This window comes from Hyla sarda, chromosome 2 (assembly GCF_029499605.1).
Source record: "Hyla sarda isolate aHylSar1 chromosome 2, aHylSar1.hap1, whole genome shotgun sequence".
Classification (NCBI taxonomy): Eukaryota; Metazoa; Chordata; class Amphibia; order Anura; family Hylidae; genus Hyla; species Hyla sarda.
In genome coordinates, this window is record NC_079190.1 from 17,410,412 (window position 1) to 17,425,398 (window position 14,987).

Here is a 14,987-nt window from a genome sequence, read left to right on the forward strand (position 1 = left end):
TAATCATATGCTAATACAATAAAGTGCACATTCAAGAGAGAGAATAAGAAAATACGTCACGCTGTCATATACAGAGGCGGGTCCCCCCCCCAATAAAAAAAAAAAAGATCCCCACGCGTTCCGTTACTCCAAGTGACTTCCTCAGGAGCACTCGGAAAGGTGCATACAGAAAAGTCCATAACACGGCAGAAAGGCAATGTAAGACAGAGAGGCCTTTGTTCATCGTCCCCTCTCTTTGAAAGACAACTTTCTTCCACCTGAAGACTGGAACGGGAAAAGTAAGACAATATCCTCACAGCGCGGACAAGAACAAGTATCAGGAATAGCAACTTGTTATTGTCTAGGAGATGACATGTGACCAAATTACCATTAGTCTGTGTGTCTTAAATGCAGCAAGGTGAGAAAATGTCATGCATGCAAAGCCAAGAAATACATTTTCCACATTCTACAGTACCAGATCCAACACAGAAAACCTTCATACACTCAGCAGCTGGAACAGATGTACCGGGACACTTCCCCTATTGGTCGACTCGACTCAAATCTGTATTATGTCTAAAGTTCTTAGTAATGGGCCCACGCCCTTCAATGTCCATAGGCCAGATGATGCTCAGGTCTCATCTAAGCCAAGATTTAACTTTGGTAGATTTTTGCTTGTTTATAAGGGAATTACATTTCCAATATGGAGCAAAAAATTAGCCAGCCACAATACCCCCAAAACTATGTCCCCCAAGTCCCTATGCTCTGCATGGACAGCCAAAATGTCCAAATTGCTAGCCATGATGTCTTCTTTTTACATCACCCCAGCCTGTTCTTGACCCCTAGTTGGCTTTTTTGTATGTCGGACATGCTGTGAAATCTGATGTCTACACGTCAGATGTGATCGACAGCTTCAAGGTCAGATACCTAGAGCTGGGAGAGACGCTCGGCCATTTTTTAATTATATCCGCATCCAAAGCGTCATGCCCTATAAATAAGCTTTGCAAATATTCCGTCCACTATTCTGCAACATATGTGTCTATGAAGCCCAATACCGTATGAGAGGCCGATCTTTAGGTGTTGGTGTTCTTCTTCCATGGAGAAGAGATGATGGAAAGTTTCTGTATAGAAGCGGGTTGGCCGAGGTTGACCCTGCTCCAGTGACGGCGTGATTGTCTTTGATGAAAAGCTTGAACCGAGGTTAATGGATATGTGACACTTTATGAAGAGGCTTCTGCTATTTCTCGGGAGCCCTTGGAAGGTGGCAGAGCTGCTCTCATCACAGGAGCTGCCAGAGGTAATGTAAATTATTATACGACTGCAATGAGGGATCTTAAAGGGGACACGTCTCATTTACAAAAGCATTTCCAGTCTAGGTAATCCTTCCAGTCAGCTAAACCAAGAAGCAATGCAACTGCGCTTCCAGCTGTATAAGCAGAAATAGATACAAATATGTTCATTCACAGACAACAAGCAGAGATCTGACAGTAGGTATATTAATCTCCCTCAAGGATAATGCATGTACATTGAACTGGACTTATAAAGTTCCCTGGAAAATCCCTCTTTAATAGGAGAGTTTACCAGCGATCAACTCTAATCTCAAGAGGAATTAGGCAGCAGATGGTTAATTTACCTTTAGCACCACTAGAGGTATGAATGTAACCCCCTGGGATTACTGTGTATTATCCTGCAGTTACACAAAGTGTCCAGTAGATGGCGGACTGCACGAGCAAATTAACTGAGCAGTGACTAAAGCTGGGGAAGGAGGAGTTTTGTGAACAAGTGCTCGTGGCCATCTAGGATTCTAGGAGCAAGCAGAGAGAGAGAGAGCACAAAGGGACAACCTGTGAGGGATCTGGGCTCAAAGAGAGCTGCAGCCGCTGAGAGGAATCCGCTAGCAGGTTGAACAAATCCAGTGGTTGTAGCAGAAAAGCTTCTGTGAACAGTGAAGAGCATTTAAAGCCAGACTGACCTGATACACAGCTTGTGTAAGGGTAAGCCTGAAACCTTTCTTCCCTGTTCCACAACAGGGCACCCTGAACTTACCAATAAAAAAAAAAACTTGCAGACTTTTTGAGAATTTCAGCCTACTCCAATTAACACTGTGGTGCCGGACTTTGTATGGGATCCATTTACTCAATGTGCACCAACTGAAGGTACCCAACGGCCACCAAGACAAAGATTAGGGTGGGCCGCAGGTGTGGTTGTGGCTGGGTGAGACCTATATACACATTACATTTGTCTGATTTTGTGCTATACTACACTATAAACTGTTTGTTATTTTATGCATGGTTGGTTTCCTTCATGCAATACAAAGTATCAGGTTAGCTTTGTGTCAGTCTTATTATTTTCTCAAAGATGGTCCCAACGGGAACGGCATAAACAGAAAAAAAGCACAATGTGTGAACACAGCCTCGGATAGGTGTATGTGGTGGCCCAGTAAGGAATGGTGTTTCCCCGTACCTTCCCTGTCCTGTCAGGCAGTGTCCCTCAGTGTCCCCAAGGCCCACTGCAGTTGTTCCCCCCCCCCCCCCATGTAAATAGGTTATGTATTATATTTTGTATTGTACCTTTAATAAATGTACCATGTGATTGTTACCCAGGCGGTACTAGTGACCAGCTGACCCCAAAGGTGAACTATGTGCTCCCTGCTAGTCTCCCCCTATAAGCACTGGGTGGAGCTTCTCTCTCTTTTACACCAAGTCTTTGTTGAGGTCAAGTCATGCCTATAGTGTGTATCGGGAGCAGTGGAGGCATCCACAAGGCAAGTGCAAGTAAGCTGAAGTCACTGTCCTGTCAGTCAAGGCAAGTCTTCTGTCTACTCAGCGTGCCCTGCACTACAGTCTCCTGTCTACTACAAGTCCCAGCAAACCTGCGAGGTCTCTGTGTCACTGGTCACCTCCTTGGGCCCTGGCTGTACTGCATAGACTGTAACAACTGTCTACCCTTTGTCCGTAACTTGGCGTTGGTGTCTTCATTGCCCCATGCCTAGCCCAGGATCCAGCAGTATACCTTCGGGGGGTTAAGGCTAAACTACGCTCTGGCGTCACGAACACAAGGAGTTAATACCATCTTCCCCTAGGGTAACAACATCTGCCCTGCACCTCACACCCTGTCCCCTTTGGGGCTCAAAATCTAAATTCTAAGTATGTTTCTGGAGTGTGAGAGAAAACCAGAGTACCTGGAGGAAACCTAGTACTACAAGACAACAGTACTAACCACTGAGCAACAATGCTACAGTGATCCCATGGAGATAGGAGTATACAGATCTGGGTGGGGAGCTAGTAGGAAAGGATCTGGTAGGTGATGATGTCATCCTGTAGTTCACAGTAAGTGAGACTCAATATGGAGTATTTGGAGAGTCAGACCGGTGATTCCATGACCCAGTTACAATATTAAACCACATAGAAGCAGCTGCATTGAAAGGGTACTGTAGGTTTAGTAATAGATCTGAGTCCCCCTTAGTACAGATCCCAGACCAGATTCTCTTAAAAAAAAGAAAACAACTTGCAGGCTCCAGACCAAATCCCTGAAGCAGATCACCCCCCCAAAATACAGACCAAAGACCAGAGCCCCTGAACTAATACAGACACTGGACCAGACACCCTAAATAAATACAAACATCAGACCCCCTATAGTAATACAGACCCCAGACTAAACCCCCTAAACAAATGCAGACTCTGGACCAGAGGCACTAAATAAATAAATTAATTACTTCAAACCCCCTAAAGCAATATAGACCCCAGACCAGACCCTCCTTAACAAATACAGACCCCTGGCCACACCCCCTAAACTAATACAGACCTTCCACAGTCTCTGACCTAATTAAGACCCCAAATCAAACTCCCTAAACAAATAATCCAGACGAGCCCCTAAATTAATACAGACCCAAGACCAGACCCTCCCTAAATAAATGAAATCATCAAAATCCCTAAATGAATACAGGCCCAAGACCAGACCCCTCCCCCCTTAAGAAATACAGACATCAGAGTTCCTATACAGAAACCAGACCCCTAAACTATTACAGATTCTGCAGTGTCCCTGAGCTAATACAGACACTAGTCCACAATCCCTTGGTATAGATCCCAGACCAGCCTCTCCCCAAATACAATAAAGGCCCCAGATTAAACCCCCTTAACATATAGATACCAGACCCCTAAGTAAACACAAACATCAGACCCTCTAAATAAATACAGACCCTTCAGAACCCCTGAACTAATATGGAGCCCAAAACAGGCCCGAAACAAATACAGACTCTGACCTTCGTTATAAATACAGACCACAAACCAGACCCCCTAAACAAATAGTCCCTAGACCAGACCATTAAACAAATTCAGTCCCCAGACCAGACCCCTAATCAAATAGTCCCCAGACCAGACCCCTAAACAAATAGTCCCCAGACCAGACCCCTAAACAAATAGTCCCCAGATCAGACCCAAAACTAATACAGACCCCAGATCAGACCCTAAACTAATACAGACCCCCAGACCAGACCCTAAACTAATACAGACCCCAGACCAGACCCTAAACTAGTACAGACCCCAGACCAGACCCTAAACTAGTACAGACCCCAGATCAGACCCTAAACTAATACAGACCCCAGACCAGACCCTAAACTAGTACAGACCCCAGACCAGACCCTAAACTAATACAGACCCCAGACCAGACCCAAACTAATACAATGCCAGAAGTACAGACCCCTAAACAAATACAGTCCCCAGGCCACACCCTTAAACTAATACAGAAAAAAAATGGGTTAAAGGGGTATTCCGCCCCTGGCATCTTATCCCCGCTGTTGGGGACCCCGGGGACCGCTGCTGTGGCACCCCGCTATCTTTACTGCACAGAGCGAGATCGCTTATCCCCTATCCTTTGGAAGATGTCTAGAGTACCCCTTTAAGCATTGGTGTTTTTTTGTTACCCCCCCCCCCCCCCACCACCACCATCAATTTTTTAAAATAAAAATCCTTTAGTTCACATAAAAACACAGGGGAAAAAAAGCCAAAGAAAAAAAAAAAACTACACCTTGGTTGTGCAAAATGACAGGACAATTTTTTTGTGACCTTTTTTTTATTTTTAGGTAAAAAAAGCAGAAAAAAACCAGCGTAATCTGTCCTTACAATTATCTTTCAATTCAAATTTAGGTAAAGTAATTTTTATTATTTTTGTTTATATTATCTTTTATACAGTTACAAATGATGTGCGAGGACTGAACAGTGACGGTTTGTATAAATGAAGGCGCTGTTTCGGCTCAGCTACATTAACATAGGCTACGATGCAGAATCCGCGCTGATTATTAATGTTGGCCGCGCTGCCAGTCACGCGGAGGATATTACCGCACCTGTCACTCTGGCGCTGTGTTTCTGGGTGAATCGCACACAATCACTTTGATATCAGCGTCGTGACTGTCAGCGGTCCCTAATAAACTGGTTTGATAAGCTGACACTCGCGCTATTGTTACCCGCTATGAGCATGAATATCGCTATATATCAATTACCGCCTGCATGTGTCACTGCTTGTTAATATAGGGCGCCGGCACTTTTGTGATTTTGTGGGATGTCAGATTTGATAGGTGACATATTATTATTATTATTATTATAAATATTGTTGTTCTTAGTTTGCATTGGGCTCCTCTATTTTTGTCACATGTATTTATTTGCTCCTGGTAATAAGACGGAATAAACCATATAACATAGGGGACGGGGGGGGGGGGGGGGGGGGGGGCGGGTCCCATGATCGGCCCCCATTGATTCGAGGCATCTTGGTGCCTCTTGTGATCACAAATTTTGCATAGTTAGAATTTCACCCCAGGTTAGAAAAACAGCGTCACATCTGCCCATGGGTTGTGCAATCCTCTCCTGCTCTGGACAGTTCCTAAAATGGACAGAGGTGTCAGCAGAGAGCACTGTGGTCAGAAAGAAAGGAAATTCCAAAAGAAAACAACTTCCTGTGGAGCATGCAGCAGCTGATGAGTACTGGAAGGATTAAGATTTTTATATAGAAGTAATTTACAAATTATGTATTTCGATATCTTCTTGCACGGACCTCTTACCGAGCTTTTGGTTTGCTTGTGCTTATACACAGGAGCCAGTCAGAACAAGCAGAGCTACAGTGTAAAGCAGTAGGGTGGGACAATTCAGCATTCCAAGCCCCTGACAGAAGGTTAAAGGGGCACTCCGAACTGTTCCGAACGCTGGAGCCGGCAACGGGAACTTGTAACATCATAGCCCCGCCCCCTCATGACGTCACACCCCACTCCCTCAATGCAAGTCTATGGGAGGGGGCGTGACGGCTGTCACGCCCCCTCCCATAGGCTTGCATTGAGGGGGCAGGGAGTGACATCATGAGGGGGTGGGGCTATGACATCACGAGCTATGACGTCCGGCGCCGGCTCCAGCGTTCGGAACAGTTTGTTCCAAACGCTGAACAGCAGAGTACCCCTTTAAAGGGGTACTCCACAGCGGGAAAAAAAAATTCAAAATCAACTGGTGCCAGAAAGTTAAACAGATTTGTAAATGACTTAATCCTTCCAGTACTTATCAGCTGTTGCATGATCCACAGGAAGTTGTTTTCTTTTTGAATTTCCTTTCTGTCTGACCACAGTGCTCTCTGCTGACACCTCTGTCCATTTTAGGAACTGTCCAGAGTAGAAGCAAATCCCCATAGCAATCCTCTCCTACTCTGGACAGTTCCTGACATGGACAGAGGTGTCAGCAGCGAGCACTGTGGTCAGACAGAAAGGAAATTCAAAAAGAAATGAACTTCCTGTGGAGCAAATAAGTACTGGAAGGATTAAGATTTTTTAAATAGAAGTAATTTACAAATCTGTTTAACGTTCTGGCACCAGTTGATTTAAATATAATGTTTTTTCCAGCGGAGTACCCCTTTAAGGTGGCCCCCACTAGTATGTGGCCCTGTAACAAAAAAATAACATCAAGGTCCTTGCTGGTGGCCATCAAACCCTTGACCCCTCAGGCCTTGACTGTCCAGTCTTATTCCCTAATAATTTTAGGATTGCGGTGTACCGGTGTGTGGTTGCAGTTGTTATTCTGAGGGCCAGCTGGGAGTAACACGTACAAGCACGAAGAGGTCACGTGAGCTGGAGGGGGGTCCCTGACCTTGGAGTATAATGTCCGACCAATAGTACCTTGAGGTTCCCTTGATGTTACCCAGGTGCAGTATTAGGGTCTATTCACATTTCCGCTCGCAGAATTCCGCCTCAAATTAAAGCCCATAAACATCTAATGGGATTCGGCACTCCCATTCACACTTCTGAATTTCCGCTTGCGGAATTCCGCAATTTTACTCAGAACCCCCCTCGGCGATGTGCCGGGATGCCACACCCCCGTGGCACCACACCTTCATGACCAATTCCTTACAGTTCCTAATGCTTTTCTCTTATCTCCTCTACTATAGACTTCTCTGTATTCAACGTAGGATAAGTTCACACAACAGTTGTCCTCCGACCAGTTCTGGGTCCGTTCACCGCACCGAATGGACCCAGAATGGGTAAAAGCACCACTGACACCTCCTGGTCTCGACAATCCTATTCAATCCGGTATTTTATTGGTGTCAAGCAAAGAAAAAAAAATGCAGTATTTTTTTTGTCTCTGCTTATGTAATTTTCTTTAATATTGCTCTATTGGGACCCTGTGGTAGGTATTAAAGGGGTATTCCAGGCAAAAACTTTTTTTTATATATCTCAACTGGCTCCGGAAAGTTAAACAGATTTGTAAATTACTTCTATTCAAAAATCTTAATCCTTCCAATAGTTATTAGCTACTGAAGTTTTCTGTCTAACTGCTCAATGATGATGTCACGTCCCGGGAGCTGTGCATGATGGGAGAATATCCCCATAGGAATTGCACAGCTCCCGGGACGTGAGTCATCAGAGAGCAGTTAGACAGAAAACCTCAACTCAACTTCAGAAGCTAATAACTATTGGAAGTATTAAGATTTTTTAATAGAAGTAATTTACAAATCTGTTTAACTTTCCGGAGCCAGTTGATATATAAAAAAAAGTTTTGGCCTGGAATACCCCTTTAATATAGAGATCACTGCTATTGTTATGGGGGAGCTGTGGTTGGTAATATTATGGGAGTCACTGGTGTATTTAGGGCACTGTGACTGCTACTACTATGGGCCTACTGTTTGTGACACTGTTATGTGCTTTTTGTATTTGTTGTGAAGGCACTATGACTGGAGAATTGTATCTAGCACTATTATGAGGTCACTGTAGTTACTGCAATGAAGAAGTGATGACTGGCACTAATGTGGGTTCTGGGGCTATTGTTATTATTATCATTGGAACTGTGGGTATTACTATTAAGAGGGCACTGTGGCAGACATAATTGAGAGAGACTGTGGCTGTATGGTAGCAATAGGGTCGGTGCTCTTGCAGGGTCATTGGGGCTGCTACCATTTAGGTAGCACCATGCTTGGCACAAAAGGTACTGTGGCTGCTACTGCATTGGGGTCATTGTGGCTGGAACCATTACTATAGACTCTGGTTGGCACTGCGATTGCCACATTTATGGGTCCACTTGGGGCTTCTAAATATTGAAGACCTGCTACTGGCACTGTTATAGGCATTGGGACAATATGCTTCTGTATGTGGGGACTTTGACTGGCACTGTTATGGGGGTTATAACTGTTACTGCATGGGGCAATGTGACTGGCACTGTTATGGGGGGGTAATAATCGCTATTGTATACAGAAATGTGACTGGCACTGTTATGGGGGTTATAACTGTTACTGCATGGGGCAATGTGACTGGCACTGTTATGGGGGGTAATAATCGCTATTGTATACAGAAATGTGACACTGTTATGGGGGTTTTAACTGTATGGGGCACTATGACTGGCACTTTTATGGGAGGTTCTAAGCACTACTGTATGGGGCACTATGACTGGCACTGTTACGGGGGGTTCTAACCACTACTGTGGGACACGTGACTGGCACTGGTATATGGGTTATAACTAATACTTTATGGGGCACTCTGACTGGCACTGTTATGCGAGGTTCTAACCACTACTATATGGGGCACTATGGCTAGAACTGATATGGGGGGGTCATAACTGCTACTGTATGGGGCACTGTAATTGGCACTGTTATGGGGGGGTTATAATCGCTACTGTATGGGGCACTATGACGGGCACAGATATGAGGGGTTCTAACTGCTAATGTATGGTGCCCTGTGACTGGCACTGTTATGGGGTTTTATGGCTATTACTAAATGGGGCACTATTACTGGCACTATTATGGGGTTATATAACTATTACTATATGGGGCACGATTACTGGCACTGTTATGGGGTTTTATAACTATTACTATATGGGGCACTATTACTGGCACTGTTATGGGGTTTTATAACTATTACTATATGGGGCACTATTACTGGCACTGTTATGGGGTTTTATAACTATTACTATATGGGGCACTATTACTGGCACTGTTATGGGGTTTTATAACTATTACTATATGGGGCACTATTACTGGCACTGTTATGGGGTTTTATAACTATTACTATATGGGGCACTATTAATGGCACTGTTATGGGGTTCTACAACTATTACTATATGGGGCACTATTACTGGCACTATTTTGGGTCCTGTGGCTGCTTTGGTTCTTGACAATGGACTATATTGCATGCATTGAATTCCAATGACTGCCCATGTTCCCTCCCATAGATTTGCATTGAGGGGGTGTGGCTGTGACATCACGACCCCTGCAGCCCGCACTCAGCGTTCGGAACAAAATGTTCTGGATTCTGGGGCAGTGAAATACCCCTTTAATCTGAGGTCCATGTTCCTTATGTGGTCGTGGGGTGTGATGAGGGCAGATGTTACCCTAGGGGCAGATGGCATTAACCCTTTGTATTCGTGATGCCAGGGCGTGGTTTAGCCTATAACCACCTTAAGGTATAACGCTAGATCCTGGGCTAGGCACGGGGGCAATAAAGACTCCAATGCCAAGTTACGGACAACGATAGCTTTACTGAGGGTAGACAGATGGTAAAGTCTATACAGTTCAGCCAGGGCCCACGGAGGTGACCAGTGATGCAGAGACCTTAAGGGCTTCCTGGGACTTGTAGTAGGACTGGACAATTGAATGCAGACCACGCTGACAGATGACAGGGACTGACTTGACTTGACTCATAAAGCTGTGACTTTATCTTACTTGACTTGATGGCGGCTGCAGGACTGGACTTTGAGGTCTCCAACACTCTGGACACACACACTAGACAAGACTGCACTGGACCTCAGCAGAAGAGAGAGAAGCTCCACCCAGGGCTTATATGGGGGAGACTAGCAGGGAGCCCATAGGTCACTCTGGGGGTCACCTGGTCACTGGTACCTCCTGGGTAACAATTGTGGTGTTGGGGTGAAAGGATGAAATGAGGGTGTTGCGAAGTGGTAGTGTATTGGTATTAACCCTATGTTGTCGTGATGCCAGGATACGGTTTCCTTAGGGTAATGGTCCTACCACCAACCGTCCCACAAACGGTAGGGAAAATAAAGGAATGTCCACAGCAGATGTTGATGAAAACCGGAATAATTTTTACTGCATATTTTATGCAACTGCAGGTAACAGAACAGTCTTTGTATAGAGGACCGTAGTTCAGGTTCCTCACAGGTTTGCTGGGACTTCTAAGTACAAGCCACTATGCTACCACTGTGCTCCTGAATTTATGATAATTGAGTTGCAGTAGTCACACAGGATTTTAGTAGTTTTGAGCTGGATAACTCACGGTTTAGTGGCTGCGGAAGATAAGGCTTTGGGCCTAGCTTGAATTGATGATTTGTGCTGAGATTAGTGCTGCTTTCTAGTCCGGCAGGAAAAGAGAGAATTTAGTGGCAGCAGCCCCTTATATATTAAGAGGGTGGGACAAAGCTCATTGGATAGCCAAACCTGTCAGTCCTGACCTCTGGAACTCTGGGTGTATCACATGACCCAATATAAGTTATCAGGGGGCCATGGATTTGTAGAACTCAACGCGTTCCTCCGGTGAAGTGCGAACGTGTTTGTTTTCACTTAATTACTCGATTAAATGAGAAATAATCATCTAATGTTCTGTGGGTGGATTTACTTTATTAGAATTAAATTGCACTTTTTTTTTCAGATTTGAGCATTATAAAGATTTATTATTAGAAAGCTAAATTCTCTAATTATATTGAGGCATTAAAAAGAACAGAAAAAAAAAACATTCAAAGGCATACATAAAAAGCAGCTGCTATGGGGCTCTTAGAGAGATGGGACCCGGTCCTAATCGGGAAGGAATAAAGGCGGCCATATACGTATTAAAGGGGTACTCGGTTTTTGTGGTGTCCCAGTACCGCATTTCATACGGTACTTATTTATCTATGGGTCCCCGTAGCCAGAGTCCCTAGGACTTAGTAATCTCTGTTAGTCAGTCCGCCCCTAGTCGCCTCTATTATAGTATGTAGATTTCTAATTTGTCCATAGAATAATATATATAGTATTATTTCTGTATGTAAATGGTTAATTACCTGTTTCTATTAGCGTTGCAGGACCTGCGGGTCATGTGACAAGGTGAACTCTATGGTTTTAGCTCAAGGACCTTTGGAGGCCCTCTTACGTCAGTAATCCCATCACACCATGTACTGGTGAATGGCAGACGTTCGGACCAATCAGAATCGCCACGCCCCCTGCCCATATAAGGCCCATATAACGCCCCATGCCCATCTTCTCGCTCTCTTTTCTCCTGGCTCTTGATGAGAGAAGACCTATATCGCAGTAATCGCAGTGAGTTAGGCCTGAGCCTTGCGGCAACGGCTGAATGATCTAAATTATAGAGTGTGTCATCCCCTAAGCACTCTGCAGTATCACCGGACCCAATATTTCCCCTAAATCCGGACGGATCTGCACATCACTCCCTAAATTCAGAGACTACAAGTTTAATGCAAGGTCCGCAACTTCTGCCAGTCACTAAGCAACCTAAGAACTGTTATATGAGACTGTTATATGAGACTGTTATATGAGACTGTTATATGAGACTGTTGGATATTGCAAGCACTGCAGTAAAGTTATTCAAGTTCAAGTTAAATCTGCTTGTGGACCTTCAGTCATTTCATTGCACCTATCGCTTCTGGGAAGGGCGGCGATAGGCCGGAATATAAATTCAGCATACCAGCCCTCACCCTGGCGTCACGAGTGACAGGGTTAAAATTAACCCCTCATATATCAACATCATGCCATCCCTACCATACACCCCCAAGGGCTACCACAGTATCCCCTATCCAAAGGATAAGGGATAAGTGTCTGATCACGGGGTGGGGATGCTTTTTTTTTAAAGACAAGGAACGTGCTCTCGAATCCCCCAAAGTGGAAGAAAAAGTGCAAACGTGTTACACTAAAAAAAAGGATGCGGTCTATCGCAAGCCCTTCTCCGATAGGAGAGAGGCCCCCAACAAACCTTACCCTTCGCCTCCGGACCAAAAGGAACCTGCGAGGTTCCACTAAGGGACCACAAATGCTCCTGGCTTCCCACTTTTTCTTCCCGGGGGGGGGGGAGTTGGTGCGTCATATACGGCGAATACACACCTATCGCGGTGGTCCCTGAGGCCATCAACGGCCAGGACCCGCGGCTAATACAGGACATCACCGATCGCGGTGATGCCCTGTATTAACCCTTCAGATGCGGCGATCAAAGCTGACCGCCGCGTCTGAAGCGAAAGTGACACTAACCCGGCTGCTCTGTCGGGCTGATTGGGACCGCCGCGGTGAAATTGCGGCGTCCCGAACAGCTTACAGGACACCGGGAGGGACCTTACCTGCCTCCTCGGTGTCTGCTCCGTGCCGGGATCCCCTGCATGGCCGGCGCTCTCCTTCGACGTCATCACGTCGTCGCGCACGCCGTCCCGTCATCCAATAGGAGTGGCGTGCGTAGCGACGTGATGACGGCGACGGAGAGCGTGGATCCCGAGGAAGTGTCGGGGACACCACGGGGACACGGCGACAGCGATGGAGCGACATCCAGGGCAGCAGCGACGAGCGGTGACGGGTCCGGAGCGTCGGGGACACGTGAGTATTATCTCCTATACCAATGGTCTTCAACTTGCGGACCTCCAGATGTTGCAAAACTACAACTCCCAGCTTGCCCGGACAGCCAACGGTTGTCCGGGCATGCTGGGAGTTGTAGTTTTGCAACATCTGGATGTCCACAGGTTGAAGATCACTGTTGGGTTCAGAATCTTTTTTTTTCTAGATTTTGCACCTTTAAAATTTGGTGCGTCTTATATGCCGGTGCGTCCTATAGGGCAAAAAATACGGTAAGTGAATGTGTGCAGATATACTGCCGGGACATCCGGACGGATCTATAAAAATTTATCTGATCCTAGCCAGAAGGCCGGGAATCAAGAAGGGAGTGCCACAAGGTGAAGAGATCATGGTGCCCGTGCTTCCACTCAGTGGGGGATATTTATCAAACGATTTAGACTGGTTTTTCCTGTCTAAATTTGTCGCAGTCTAAATATGTGCGACTTTTCTGTGACTTTTGCTCTAGAGGATTTGTAGAACAAGATGCATGCAAGTCTATTTTAGACGGAAATGCATTGGAAAAGGCATTGGTGCTGAATTTATCAAGTGCGACTTTTGTGCGACAAGTCGCATCTGCCCAAAATACGCTGAAATGTCAGACCATGTTGGAGCAGGTCTAAATGCAGTTTAAGCTGTAGACCCTGAAGTCTGAGCACAGAATTTATCAAGGGCTGTGAGACCTTTGATAAATTAGGAGCACAATGACAGGAGACGACCACATACGCTGGTCTATAAGCATGCCCAGAATAGACTAGATTAGGAAATGTCCCCCAGTGAGTCTATCCTCCCAGTGAGTTTCGGCACCTCGCGGTCACCACTCCCGGAGGCACTAAAGTACCTCGGCTCTAGACCCTCTCAGCCTCATGGCGAGACCCGGAGGAAACAGGTCCCATCATGGAAGCCGTCGAGCTGATTTCTCAGAACCAGCCCCAGAACGCCCCCAAAACACCTGCCCCCTCCATACAGCACCCATCCCCACTGGCCCCACACCAGCGTGTCTCCCCACTGGCATGAAACCGATAAGAACAGATACTACACTTGATCTTAGCCAAAAGGCCGAGAAGCGATGAGGGTGGGGATGCTTTACCCCCCCCCCCGCCCGCCCCGCAATCTCCTGCACAGCCCTTCAGCTCTCCGCATGCATGGAGTGGGGTCGGCACGCGCCCTCAATGCATCTCTATGGGAGAGCAAAAATACACGTGTACAGCGCTTGTGTATCTCCAGCTCTCCCATAGACATATAGAGGTGGATAGAGGGTGTCTGCCGAGCCCTGCTCCATGCACGGGGCATCGTTACAGGTATATATCATAGAAAAAAACAATGAGAGTAACACACATCCTATCCTTAAAGGTGCTGTTACACCCCCTCCCATAGACTTGCATTGAGGGCATGGGGCGTGACTTCACACAGGGGCGGAGTCGTGACGTCACGCTTCACACTAGGAGCCTCCAGCGCTGTGGAGAGCTCACAAAGATTGCGAGGGTTCCCAGCGGCGAGACCCCGCAATCACACATCTTATCCTCTATCCTTTGGATAGCGGATAGGTTGTATTAGGGCCGAAGTATTCTGGCCAAAGACATATTATTATGCATAGGGATAAGATGTCTGATCGCGGGGGGCCTGCCACTGGGACCCCCGCGATCTCCATGCAGCATCCGCATTCTATGTGTGGGGCTGCTGCTCCAGTCTTGGAAACCTCTCATAGACATGAATGAAGGAGGCGTGGCGTGATTTCACGTCTCCAGCCCCAAAAACACAGAGGTTCCGAGACTGGAGAATCACCCCTGCACAGTATGCGGTGCTGCATGGAGATCGCAGGGTGTCCCAGCGGTGATCCCCTCGCAATCAGACATCTTATCCCCTATCCTTTGGGGCAAAAAAGGTATACCTCAACTATGAGAGACAGAATGAGAAAAAAAAATCCATAAAATCACATTGTCTGATGTGTCACT

The 14,987-nt window shown here is 46.2% G+C and overlaps 1 pseudogene; it reads right to left on the reverse strand.

Moving 5' to 3' along the window:
- Window positions 1–13,995: 13,995 nt before the first annotated feature.
- Window positions 13,996–14,103, reverse strand: LOC130359852 (U2 spliceosomal RNA; annotated as a pseudogene).
- Window positions 14,104–14,987: the final 884 nt, after the last annotated feature.